The sequence below is a fragment of the Hyposmocoma kahamanoa genome, unplaced genomic scaffold (genome assembly GCF_003589595.1).
Source record: "Hyposmocoma kahamanoa isolate Upper Pololo Valley unplaced genomic scaffold, ASM358959v1 296, whole genome shotgun sequence".
NCBI lineage: Eukaryota > Metazoa > Arthropoda > Insecta > Lepidoptera > Cosmopterigidae > Hyposmocoma > Hyposmocoma kahamanoa.
In genome coordinates, this window is record NW_020653780.1 from 280265 (window position 1) to 292471 (window position 12207).

A 12207-nucleotide genomic window follows, 5' to 3' on the forward strand; every position below is an offset into this window, starting at 1 on the left:
TAACACGACAAGGCGCGACATAGCTCTACGCGAGTATAATAGTATCTCGCGCTTTATGTCGCTCTCGCGTTAGTCGCGCCCTGCCTTGCTAGTCCTACTGCTCCATGGAAGAGGTCTGTGACAATCCTGTACACTGGCTGATCAGGGGTCAGAACTTGAATGGATAAGATTCCTTACATGCTATAGTGCCCTTCTCGTATACCCTGAAGATCAGTAGGAGATCACTATAATCAAAACTAAAATAGAAAAATATAGGGCTGCTCCATGGAAGACAAGCTAAGACCAAATTATCGTTACTTTTTTATAATATCAAGTGACGGGGCGAATAAGTCATGCGCCTGATTATAAGCTACATGCCTGTCCATAACGGTTGCTGTGCTACTCAAAGCTTTAAATCACAAAGATCTAAGGGGCACTGCCACTGCGCCCGTCACCCTGAGACATAAGTTGACAAGTCCCATGTGCCTGTAATTTCACCAGCACCCTTACCCTTCAAGAACGGAACACATTAATGTTGACATTGCTGCTTGGCGGTAGAAATACGAAAGGTGGCAGTACTATATTGCTACTATATGCATGTTGCGTCAAGGATCTGCATAATGTTGCAGTGGATCTTATAATATGTAATATAATGTATGTGAATAATATTATACACGTATATTGAGTATATTTATTCATAACGTACACACTCATGACCCCGCACTATGGAAATCTATCGCGGGTGCCATGGACACACACATACACAGACAACCACAAGTTACAACCATTCTAGAGAGAAAGAAATATAGGCCATACAAACAGTTTTCCCGACCCGGCAATCGAACCCGGGACCTCTGCGTGGCAGACCATCTTAGTAACCGTTTGGCCACATAGGCAGTTAAAATTAAAACGTACGTATATCACACTCAAAGGTTCTTCGTAGCCTTTTTCGCGCTGCACATAATTACTATTTTGATAGGGTATTTTTGTATAAAAATTACTGAGAGATAGTTTCCTGTGCCAGTGCCAATAAGAAGGAAGTCTGTTCTTTAAAAAAGGCCGTGGTGGAACGTACTTTACATTTGTATATGTAAATACAAATTTGCACGCTATGCTCTGTACAAACCATAATATACTTAGACAAATCCTGTAACTGTAGCCTATTTGGCGCGCCAATTATGAGTCACGATATGAGCAGACTGAATTAATCATAAACAATATGTATTTTAGTTATCTTTCGTACCGGTAACTCTCACATACATTCGTACATCATACTCACGTATCGCGGAAAGATCGTGATAGACACTTATTTCACAATAAAACAGATGATTTATATAGTAATTTTCCGTATTCTACTAACAAAGGTTACGAATATACGCAGATAATAATTAATTTTATTAATTGCTATTGTTAAAATAAAATATATTATTCTGCACACTGCATGTAGCGCAATATCAATATTAAACTTCAAACAGCGACATCTCATGTCGATTTCTGGTAGTTGCATAGGTACCGTTTGAGTGAAAAGCTTCATAGATCTCTCATAGGTGTCGCTTACGGTGGCAAAAGCTGAAAAAACCCAATACAAAAGACTGTAACAAACAGAGAAATATGTAAGGTCTGCTGACTCGATCTATAGCTAAGTTGGTATGTCCAGGTTTGGCAAAAGACGCAAGTTGAGTCCTGTAAGATCTTAGGAATTCTTCTCTGTGTTCGATCTTTGTATTAATACTTAACTGTAATAATTTTTGTTAAATTAATAATAAGGTATTTAAATGAATAAGTTTTATAACTGTAATTCAGAATAGGGTGGTTTACATTTAAACAACTGATTAATAACTTTAGCATTTCACTCAGCCGTGACTATGGGAGCAAAGAGCCTGAAACATTGATTTGTTTGAAAAAATGTATAACAATCGTGAAGGTCCAAAAACTCGACGTATTATATGCTTAGTGTTAATTATACCCGTAGAAAAAAACAAAAAGAAAAGTAATATAAAAATATTGTATTTAATTCCTTAAATTGATACAAATGGGTCTCAAAGGATTGTATTTGGCATAGATACATGATTTAAATCTTTAGTAAAGACAAACATGTTAGTTGTGGATTCTCTGTCACGAAAATCGCTATGAAATAATTTCTTCTACACAAGGAAATCATCACTAGCTTTTCCATGACCTAGTTCAAAAGTAACTTGTTGGCCTTTAGCAATTGTCCTATTATTTATTTTTGTTGAGCCATGGGTGAAGTTGACTAATTACCTTATTTTAAGAAAAATTATATACACAAAAATATAAATACAAGAGCGAACTTGTGATCAATGTGTCAGTACGCGGGTAAACCTACTACAACGTAAGATTAAGGTAAATACGCGGGTAACTTACCTTATGGTAAGTTTACTCGCGTACTGACACATTTGTCTTAAAGCTGTCATCTTTTTCTTAACAATTACCTGAAACAAAATCAAAATATTTCAAATCATTAATTGTTACTTACATAATACGTCACGTGACTGGAAAGCATAACCACAATGGCTAAAAAGAAAATTGGTCTCTCTTGATTTGTAAACAAATACGCAATCTCACACTAACGTAATATGGCCACTTGTGCAAAGTGACAACTTTTCATGAGTGAGGTTTGAACATTTTAAGGACGACATTAGTCGATTTTTTATGCTTCAATAGGAGAGCTATAAAATTTCACGTATTCATAATTTGTTTCATGTAGTTTGTATTAATTATATTATTTTCACATGATAAAAGCACATTTGACATGTAAGTAGCTTTATTAGGGAGTCACCAAACATATTAACGCGGAATCGTCTAGATGCAATCGTGTTTCCACACTTGTCGCATTAAACTGATTCGTAGTTGACGCGGCCGTTCGTGCGCCGTCGCGCCAGCTTCTTCTAAACCAGGATCCGCTGTCGTCGGTAAGCATATGGACGCGTTCGGATATTAGCAGGAAGCAGATTTGTTGCCGACCTGTGTCGAGCCGCGGTCGTACAAGCCGATGCGAAACGCAAAACGTCTTTTTCGCTCTTACGATTTTTTTGACCAGCTTGATACGATTCCGCGTTAAAAAGTGCGGTGATTCCCTTATACCAGGGGTTCGAATATATGTTTTATTTAATAAGAATGTTAGTGTACTACATTCTTTTTTCAAGTCAATGTAACTAATGCTTCTACCATGAGTTTACAGTGATAGTCATCACTAGCGAACGTATACCGCACAATTTTAAATGGCAAATTGTACAGCACCCTTAAGAAGTCACCGCACTTATCAACACAAAATTGGCTTAGGCGATCATGTTTTACCACGCTTGTCGCATTAAGCCGATTCACCGTCGACGCGGTCGTTCAGGCGTTGACACGGTGGTTCGGGCGGCGTCGCGTCGTCTAAGTCGTTCGGGCGTAGATGCGGCCGATCAGCCGTTATCAGTTGTGTACGGAACGAAAATTCGCAAGAAGCAGATTTGTTGCCGACCTGCGTCGAGCCGCGTCTTACAAACTGATGCCAAGCGCACAGCTTTTTTGCTCTTATTTCATAGACATAAAGTTTTTTTGGCTTAATGCGATTTCGTGTTGATAAGTATGGTGACTCCCTTAGGCACAAGGCAATTGTTACTGTATCAATAATGTGGTAGGGTCCTGAAATAGGTATGGATACTTCAAGTATACAAGAATAATTAATTAATTCTGGTTGCAAAATCCCAATATTGCAGATAAACTGTAACGATTTGTTTTAATACTTACAAGGTTACTAAAAGACCTTAGTGACCCATAAAACAATTAATATTATTGCTATGATGACCAGCAATGAGATGATGAAACTGATGATCTTGCACAGCAAATTACACACGCAGCTGAAATAGAAAAACACAATGTCACTTTACGTTTATTATTATTTATACTTATAACCTTACATTTAGGCTCAATTTATATTGCGGCGGAAAGGAGAGGAAGCGAATTTTTGTAACATAGCATAATGAACTTTATGGTCAATTGTGTAACGTACAAACTAGATACGAGTCAAAATCTTCCGCGGAATTCTCGCGCATGCTCGCTCATTCCGTGGAAGATCTTACTAAAATTCGCTAATATAAATTGAGCCTTAACGGAGCATATCCCAGAATATAGGTACTTATTTAGTATAAGGAAGTATGCTATTTATTATTATGCTGTGGATATTCCAAGGATTCGCACGCAGCGTATCGCTTCCACATTTATATGACGAATGGTTATTAAAATTGGAATATTAACATTATCATTTCCTAACTTTAAAACTTACATTAAAAGTATTTTAATTGGAAAATCATATTACAATATTGAAGAGTTTGTTTTAAATAAAGAAGTATGGAAAGATAACAAGAGTCTAGATTCCACACAATTATGATTCAAAGTGTATTTCATAGCATTTAAGTTTATTTGAAACTCTTTTCAAATAAACTTAAATGCTATTGAATACACACATATCTCGAGTTGAAAAGAGTAATCCCTTTCTTGCTCGTTCTTCTCAGGAAGGTCAACATAGTGAACGAGCAGTAGCTTAAAAAATGACGTTTTCAAGCATTGACTTACAAATAAATGGACGACGGGTCTAATACAAAAACCACGAAAAAAATGTCCCAAGTCAACCTATTTAAACGTAGTGACATGTAAAGGAATATGAAAAAGTTAAAACGTTGAATTTAAATTGTAATGTCATCGCAGTACTGTCTAATTTTGCTTGCTTCGCTGTCAGTCGAACAAACGAAGACTAAAGCGTGAATGACGCTCTGTATACGATTTTAACGCCCTATAAGTTCGGACACTTTTTAGCGCGGACCCGACGTCCATATAATTGTAAGTCAATGTTTTCAAGTGTAAAAATTTTACCTATGGAATAAATGATTATTTCACTTTGTTTTGACTATTTGACTTTGGTTATTAGTGGAATATTCTGCCAGCAGACTTGTACCCTACACGGTATAATTGGGGCCTTTTCAAGGCGTGGTTGAATAAGCATTATTTAAGAGTGCATGCTTCATCGTCGACCTCATCGTCACTTTCCATCACGTGAGTTGGAGGTCAAATGCGCACTTATTTTAACCATGGAAAAATAAAGAATTCTATATTTTATTTTGGATATAGATAAGCAATAAACTCATCTGATTTGTCTAGTTCGTAGATCATGCACTGGATTCCCATGTTACACATCACAGTTTACATCACAGTTGAGCATGCCATCTGTTCACCAATGCAAGGGTCAGTGGAGAGGAAATCCAGTCTTGTCGAGCGTCTATGATTAGCAGTATGGATTTGACACTCAAGGCGGTCTCCGATTGAGGCGATGCGAATCTTGTCAAATTTAACGCTACCAAAACGCAGACGCGTCTATTCTCCACAAAACGGAGGCCCTTTGAGCTGACTCCGACTTCGTGATGATCCATACCGACAGCCAACCATCTCTAGCTAGTCGTCCAATTTGAACTTCGGTACATACACATTGAATTCAAGGCCAAAAATGCAGCAAGGAAGCTTGGCATCCTTTCCAGGGTGAGGCGTTACTTTACACCGGGACAGTTGCTCCAGCTGTACCAAGCACAAGTCTGGACGTGCATGGAGTACTGCTGCCACTTTTGGGATGGCTCTGCTACATACCAACTGGCCACCTTGGATTCAATCAACACCCATGTGTGTCAAGAGGCTTATAGGTGACTCGGTATTAGTGGAGGATATTCCAAAAATTCGCACTAAGCGTTACGCTTCCACATTTATATGGCGAACGGCTATGGAGTGGAATTCCCTGCCTGCAGACTTGTTCCCTGAACGTTATAACTTGGACCTTTTCACGGCGAGAGTGAATAAGCATTATTTAGATGTGCACGCTCGATCGTCGACCTCAACGTCACTATCCGTCAGGTGAGATGGAGGTCAAATGCGCACTTACATTTCATAAAAAAAAGCAAAATAGAAAAACTCGGAGCTTCAAGGTTCTTGAGATGCTTGGTACATGTGTTGTCACGAACATACACAAATTCTTACCTGTGTACATTACGAGGGCGGTTTGAAAAATACGTGACTTTGAGGTTAAAGAAAAACTTTTTTCAAAATTTATTTTTAGTTTTAGTTATAGAATTATGGTATGAACTATTGCCGCACCTCCGTACTCCCAGATTTGGCCCCATTTGACATTTTTACCATTAATCTCTGAGTTTGACAAAGGATTTTTTTTGATGGGTTGAAGAAGTTGGAATGTCGCTGGTTAAGGTGTATAGAGATTACGTAGAAAAGCCACGAACTTCACAAAAACCGTCCTCTATAAATATACCTAATAATAATATATTAGGTATATTTCTTAAGATAATAGTCGTGATAATTTTTATGATAACTACCCTTCGTACCCTGACCATTAATACCGTCGGTTACAGTAAACCCGGTACTTTGTAAATTCTTTTAAATAAAACTTGGCGTTATTACTGCAGAATGATGATGTCGAACGCCAAAGAATCTCTTCTGCAAACTTCTGTAATATTTTATTATGTAGTTGCTGTTGTGTGTCGCAAATATATACCATTAAAATATTTAACATTGCTTCAACTCACATGAATATGCTAAAAATGAATTTGAATCTCTCATCTAACGCCAGAGATATTAAATTATTAAAGGCAGTAAATGGCAGAGGGGTAGAGGGTTGATGGGGCGATTACTATGTATTAATACTTGAGAAGAAACGGCAGTCCGACAGTACACCCCATTTCTGAATGCCCATAATAACCATTTAATTTTGTAACGAATTTTAACTCTATTTTCACACTTGGCTATCACGTCATGTCGATTATTTATTTTGTCATTTACTTCACACAGATTGTGCTATAAAGGCTTGAAATACAGTTTTTGATGCGTTGGCGTTGTTCTAAGAAAGCTAATCATGATATTCAACAATGAATCAAGCTAAATATAATCAGCTTTCACTGAGGTGCTTATCGGATAAATACCTATATTACCTATACATCGTTAAAATTCAATATATTGATTTTCATAAGTGTACAGGTAAGGTACAATAAAAGCTTAAATACTAGAAACTAAAAACTAGGATTAAATTATATGAATAAAATTGGGTCCCCGCGTCAAGGTAACTGCCAGCCCTTGGGTTTCCAGACAGTCTATTAATTCTTTGAATTAGCATAACATGCGAGCAAATATTTCCTTTTTTTTAAATTAAAAATTAGAAAGTTTCAGTTTTCCATATAACAAACAAATAAAATTAGAGTTAGTTATGTATATTTTTTATCTTAAATAAATACTTTAAATCGCTCTCCTGTAATATTTTCCAAATGCACGTTAGACATTTTGCCTCTCCAGTGTCGATATATATTAAAATATATCAAACGTAGTCGCTCACTTGCAGCGCTACGATCGATACGATGCATTATGATACATATATCATAACGCCTTGTAGATAAACGACCTATTTAAAATTGGGCTTAAGTGCAACTTCTAACTATAAACACTTTAGAAGACACAATAGTACAATTAAAATGAAAACAGGGCGCTCAGTCGCTGCGCAGTGTACTTGTAAACAGGGAAAAACATTTCAAGTTCATTTGAACCGATGCTTAGTGAGTATGTGAGCGTTGATCTATATAAGCACTGGTTACTATAACTTCATTAGACTGAATGCGATGGAAAATTCGAATTGTCTAATTCCGTCCTAGTTTTAACCGTATAACATGAAACTTTGTTTATCCAGGATTTAGTATGTGAACGTTGGTTTATTATATGCAGGTTGTGTAATTGTTGAGGTTATGTGCATTATATACGTTAACTGCGGCATATATATCTTAACTAAATTGATAATAATAATAATAATAATTTAAAAAAATATATATATAAAGTAAATAATTAATTAGTTTAAAATAAATATAATAATTAATTAATTCGACTACGTGCTCCGAGGATCTCTCCCCGTTGGAATGGATGTCATCTGCTACGCAGATGACACTCTAGTCTCCGCCCGGACGGCGGACCACTCTCGTGGCGGAGATGGGAAGTGACCTCTCGCTGCCTAGTGTGGTTAAAGTCATGCTGACAAGCGAGAGGTCGTGGCAAGCAATGGTCACCTTTTGCGAAGATGTCATGTCGCAAAAGGAGACCGCCGAACGGGCCCGCCAGGATGACTCTCTTGCGAACCAGATTCGGCGTCGGCGACCAGGGCGGACGAGGAGATCTTACGCCGATAGCCTCCTTTCCATCCGTGGAGGCCAGCAGGGAGTTAGGTTGGGAGGCCCTGCCCCTGCATTGCACAGGCCACCGAAGACGGCAGATGCCCCTAATCCTCCAGGGCATCGCCGTGGACATTCCCCGCCGAGGGGGGATCGAGGAGGAGCATCGTGAGGTTATTAGTGGGTATGCTCTTGGGGACCGACATAGTCCCCAGGAGAGAGTCCCACATATCCCCGCCGTCTCCCGGCGGTGGGGAATGCGTAACGCATTTTCCTCATGATAATAATAAAGAAAAGGTTTATAAGAAAAAATCATTTTCTTATCAAAATTACTTTCGAGGTTATAAAATTTCGACCAAACGCTATTTCTGGAAAATGTCATTTCGGACTACTGATAGGTAATCATCAGAAACAAAGCCTAAGTAAACGTGATAGCAATATATGTATAGAAGTAAGAACGATTTTAAATTGAAACAGTGTATAAACGACTGGGGTCCAAGTCTGCTAATTTGAAATCATCTCAGTTCTGTGTAGATAGAGTGGAGTTTGTGGTATTCTGCTAAAAAGAGTAGCGGCTTGTCAGTAGCTAGTCATCAAGTCTATTCAACTGCCATTGCAATTTTTTGGTATTTTACTCTTCAAGCGAGTCGATGGCACGTCGATAGCGCAGGGTGTTAATATTATATGTATATTTAATTTGTAGACTAAATTGCTGATTAAACGTTATAAAATTTAGATAAGCATAGTAATTTCCATGGTAGTTTTAGTAAGGCAATCGGTCATTGATCAACATCATTCATCATCATCATCATTATCATCATCAACCCTGCCATTCCACTGACACTCCATTGAGATTTAACTACCATTGCATTTAGATTTTTAGCAGAATAGTAAATAAATATTATCAAAATTGCAATATAATCTTAAAGGAATTACAATGACCAGTGGTTTAAAAAAAATAGTACAATTAGACCTCTGATACTTATAACAATAAATGGTACATATGTTTACAAAATTATTACATGAGTTTTCTGTATGACTACGAAACATTGTTAATATCAATATCATTGATATAAACAATTTGATAAGATTACAATGAACAAAAATTCTAGATTAAAGGCATTAATAGTGGTGACATTGTCACATCTCAATATATTGCGGTCACGTAACTTAGTTTGTACGTATGCCTGTATATTGGTCGCAGTCACAAAGAACATGTTCGTCACCTTCGAATAGCTTATTGCTTACTTGCTACATCGCTATAGCTGTATCGTAATCTTCGAAGAGAATTACTCAGTACACTTCAGGATAGTCTTTTTTCTTTTTTTTTTGACAAACTATTTTTTTTTTACACCGTCAAGTGATGGGACGAACAAGTCGTGCGCCTGATGGTAAGCTACATGCTTGTCCATAACAGTTACAGTACCACTCAGAGCCTTAAATTGCAAAGATCTAAGTTGCACTACCACTGCGCCCGTCAGTCACCCTGAGACATAAGTTGACAAGTCCCACGTGCCTGTAATTTCACCAGCACCTTTACCCTTCAAAACCAGAACACAGTAATGGGTGTGCACACACCCCGGGTATGTGCAGTACACTGTATGTGCAGTACGCTCCTTATTTTTCAGATAGGTACCGGAGCTGTAGGCACGTTCACTTCCCGTTACGCATTGCATAACTAATGGTTGCCACCGCTAAGCCGTTGGCTCTAAAGTCCACGACCAAATCTCCTCTTTGGTGGCGGAGTTGTAAGCATGTTCACTTTCCCACACCGAAGCGTCTCTCTAGTTCCCAGAAACTTACGCAGCTGGAGGGACTGGAGAATGTCTAGCTCTTCCTCTATTAGCTCTCCGGGCTAATACGACGAAGATAGCGACCTGCGACAATGTGCGGTTCCAACTTAAAGGACAACTTACGTGTCCCGCGCCTCTCCTCGCCTTAGGCCTTCGTTTAGACCGCTACTAAGACGAGCTAGCCGTGCATGAGGCAGACGCCCCGGTCACACACCACCGGAGTGGGCGAACATGTCCATCTCTGCCACTCACCACAAACCCCGGCGAGTCCATACCCAAGTCGGTGTTCACCAGAGACGTCCGTGAAGGCGTATCACTGGCGAATGGCTTGGCCCGAACGCCTGCCGTACCCTGGTCTTACCGGCGAACCCATGGTCTCCCCGGAACTCCCTATCTCTCGGGTCGGTAGGTCCATTGTGGGACAATATGATACAATAATAGAATCGAAATTACATTGTTACTGCAACTTTCAGTAACTAAGAATAGGCTTAATGTTTTTAACATGGATGGCCACTATAAAAAAAACCTAAGCGCCATTGTTGCTACACCCTTAGCGGACAGTTCATATTATCCGTAATTAAAATTTAAATAAGAAATCTTTGTAAGAGGTGAGAGTAATGAAGACCTCCGTGGCGAGTGACTTGTACACCGCTTTTCATGGTTTCGCCATCTCTGAGGTCCCGGGTTCGATTCCCGCCCGAGTCAATGTAAAAATTTTTTTCTATATTGTTTCGGGTGTGGGTGTTTGTGGTACCGTCGTCATTGGTTCAGAGGTCCATAACACAAGTGCTTTGGTTACTTACTTTAGATCAGAGCAACGTAAGTGATGTTGTATAATATTTAATTTAAATATTTGAGAGGTATAATTGCAATACGCTGCTTTGGAACATTTTGTAAATTTTCTACTAAAGTAAACAATAGGTAGTTGAAATTTCGACTTACCACATTTTAAATATTTCTTATTATCCTTTGAAACACAAAACTTGAATTATGACGTGTGATAACAAAATATGATACACACCGACACTTCGATCACGACTGTCGACGAAAAATCAGTACGAATTGGAAACTAAATATACCAAATTATCTTTTTATCTATGGTAAAATGTTAGATACTATCGATTTTCGCACATAAGGTGTGTTATCGCGTGTTGTATCATTATTAAGGTTAGATTGCGACTGTGTCCTGTTGTAACGTGAGTGTGAGTCATGCCTAATTAGTAGATATTGAAGCCTGTTAAAAGGCTAGCAGTCTCAGTGCTGTTTTTTATGTCGCTTAAAGGTTTTGCTTAAGCAACATTCGCTATGTTATCAACTAAAATGAGACTGTCTATTGTTTGATAATACTAATTCGATACGTGACGAAATCAAAAGAATCAACGCCTATTGTTAGGCCCATTTGCAAAGTGGGCTCCGGAGTGTCTTCAAACAATAAGTTCGTGCCTCTTACAGGTCCCATGGTGCCAGTCAGCCGTGACCATCAACCTGGAAAAAGCCCGAAATGTTGCTTTGTTTGAAAAATCAAGTACACACGATTTAAATCCAGAGAAATAGTTTCATTTTCAAAACCGGAACGTAGTAATACTCTCATTTCTTCTTGGCGGCAGAAATAGATATTAGGGTAGTATCCTTGGACGAATTTTTTCACAGGATATAGTAGAGCTCTCTTGCTACTTGAAATTACAGCGACTATTATACTACTTCTGTGCACTTGGATGACCAAAACCCGTGAGTGTGATCTGTTTCGGTCTTCCAGATTGTTGCTACATTTTTTAATAAATATATTGTTAATGATAAATGACATGACATTGAATAACAAAAATAACATTGACAAATATTTCATTACAAATTAGAACCCCCAGAGTTTCCTACTTATCATTTTCTTTAGAGGGCTGATGAATTTTTTTAGAAATTTATTTGTTTTAAGAGTAATTTGTTTACATATTATTATTTTATGACTTCATCACTGATCAATTCAGTATACTTATAAGGGTGTATGAAAGGTACCTGTATGCTATTAATACAATAAGAAGGAGAAGCAGACCTATTCTTGGTAATGAAACTATACTTTCGGCTCTTTTTTCAAACAAACCAATGTTCCGAGATCCTTACAGGTCTACCATAGCTGAATGACTGTGTTAGAAACATTGGTTTGTCTGCAAAAACAAGTACAGTTGTCTTTCTTCACACAGATCTGCTCAGGGGGTCTACCTCCCATACTTCGTCCG

The 12207-nt window shown here is 38.2% G+C and overlaps 1 long non-coding RNA gene across 1 annotated transcript; it reads right to left on the reverse strand.

The window, feature by feature from the left end:
- Window positions 1–2004: 2004 nt before the first annotated feature.
- LOC113229288 lies at window positions 2005–11025 on the reverse strand. Its single transcript, XR_003310399.1, has 3 exons — window positions 10922–11025; window positions 3736–3845; window positions 2005–2432 (listed from the first exon to the last, which is right to left on the reverse strand). It is a non-coding gene; the product is annotated as an uncharacterized LOC113229288 (long non-coding RNA).
- Between the last annotated feature and the right edge of the window lie 1182 nt (window positions 11026–12207).